This window comes from Cyclopterus lumpus, chromosome 23 (assembly GCF_009769545.1).
Source record: "Cyclopterus lumpus isolate fCycLum1 chromosome 23, fCycLum1.pri, whole genome shotgun sequence".
In the NCBI taxonomy this organism is placed as follows: Eukaryota; Metazoa; Chordata; class Actinopteri; order Perciformes; family Cyclopteridae; genus Cyclopterus; species Cyclopterus lumpus.
In genome coordinates this window covers 13231865-13234364 of record NC_046988.1, presented here as the reverse complement: position 1 = coordinate 13234364, position 2500 = coordinate 13231865, and positions in this window count along the sequence as shown.

Sequence of the window (2500 nt, the reverse complement as noted above, 5' to 3'; positions counted from 1 at the left end):
ATTTAAGTGCTTAAAAATACAAAACAAATCTATCCTGGAAAGGAACACATAGTATATTTTGTAACGCGCTACCTAGCATTCCAGTTCAAGAGAAATCTCAGCAAACGTGAATTTATTCACAGAAACATCTCCTTGTTCACCTTTTTTTTTCTCTCTCCATAAGTGTACAACTCAGTTCTATCAAATCAATATTTTTTTGGGGATCACGAACAATATCGGACACTATATATTTTGCGCATGAGTCTATCTATTTGGTATGCTGTGCCACATTTACTGTACCAAAAAAAACAACAAAAAAACACATCACCTCTAAGGTTTGTACATAGTGGAAGTGTCATAGCTTGGAAATGATATATAACATATATAGATAGATATATAGATCTTTATCACAGACAATCGAGTCTTGATGATTGTGACATAGAGGTTTTATTTACCCATAATGCCCCATAGAATGTGAGAGATTTACCATTTGAGATTTAGGCGCTTCTTGTATTTTCTTTGTGAGATCCAGGCGCATTTACGGTTCCTATATCAGTCCTGCTTTGGTTTGTAGGAGCAGTCCACTCAACAACGTACGTTCGTGTGGTATTTTGCACTTTTTATGCTTAGAATGTAAATCTGACGTCGTCCTCCTAGCTAGAAATGAGGCATTGTTGTTCCTTTCCAAGGGGAGGAAGTAGAGCATTAAAGTGAAGCGATGCCAATAATAGGGGATAGACGAACGTGCCGGAAAAAAAAACCATCCACGGAAAAAGCACTATTACAATTCTAATATACGACAATGCTATTACAGCAGCATGTTGATGTTTTGTCCCAGCTTTATTGTCATAAATGTGTTGTCTTGATATTAATATCACTTACACTTCAGATCACCAATGTCGTGTCTACAAGTCTACTCTGTCCATTGTGTCTTGAAAAAAAGGGTCATGCTGTGCGCTTGTACGGGGGTCAAAGGTCATTATCTTCAGTGCAACTTAGTGAAAATGAATATCTAAGTGATTTCTATGCAACATCTACTGTATAAAAAGGTGGTAACTGCATCTTGACTTGCCAGAAATGTGAGAAGAGAGGAAACATTAATACAGAGTTTTTCTTTTGCACTGCAGTGTTTTCTCATGTCCTTCATGATTATTGCTTTTTTTTTTTTTTTAAATTTAATCTAACATGTTATTTTGTATTGTTGATATAAATCTTTATTTATTGCCTGTACGTCTATTTTCTATGTCGTATTATATTTGTTTACAGGACATATCAGGTGTACATATTAAAAAGATGACATTGAGGGATTTTGTTTTATACACAAATGTAGTACTTGTTTACAAAGTTTACGGGGCCCGAAACTCCTCGGCACCAACACACACTCTCAAATTATGGCAATTAACATGCACAAATCCCAAATGTCACATAGTTATGAATTAAGATTTTAAAAAATTTACAAAAATAGCATTCCTATTGAAAATATTCCAATTAGTTTACACTCCCCATTTCAATAGTTTCATTTGTGTGAGTGAAATATACTCAATGGACGTTATACCTGCTACGATAGTGGTTTTAAGGTCGGTGTATGTTTTTTTTTTAAATTGTTCATACTTCATGTGCTTGTGTGTAGCATCTTCATAACAAGTCCATGCATGTCATTTGCTGTAATGCATATCTCTTCTTTTAAGTGTCGTCTGTCGAAAAAAAAACTATTGACTTTAAAAAAATCTCTCGTAAACACACAAAGAATTACACACTCTATCTCTCTCACACACACACACACACACACACACACACACACACAGATGCTATCTCTCTATTTCCAACCTTGTAAATACATAGCTTTTTATACTGGGGGTTTTGGGGAGGAGTAGTTCTTTTAGCAGACAAAAAAAAAAAGAGGTGTGTGATCATAGAAGTAAACAGGAAGTTGTCTTTCTCTCGATCGATATATATACAGTGAAAGGACCGTACGTCTGTCCATAGAGACCCAGATGTCCCCGAACCCTTTACATCAAACACTAAAGGTTTACCAGAGTCTCACGACACAGAAGTATATCTCACAACTCACGCGGTTGCAGGATAATTTAAATGTGCTCACACTGGATGTTGCATGTTTCGTTGGTGGTTCATACTATTTTTGTGTCCAGATATTATTAGAAAGAATTAAAAAAGAAGAAGAATGAGGTACAGAAAGATATAGAACAAAAATGGCGATCGGATCGGGGGGGGGGGGGGGGGGGGGCACACATTGTGAAGAAAAGATGTATGCTGACTGTACAAAGAGTATGCTTGTAAAAAACCATGTCTGGTTTTTTTCACTTGTAAGTAAACAGAAAAAAATAAATAAAAAATCTACTGTCATGGTTTTGTGATTGTATACAGGAGGTATTGATGAATTATGCAAATTGTGCTGTAAAAAAAATGGCTGTTGCCCCATGTCTAAATATTAAATATCGGTTACAAATTAAATGCTTTTGTGTGTCGCATTACTGATCGAAACCCCCAGTTGTAATTAGAA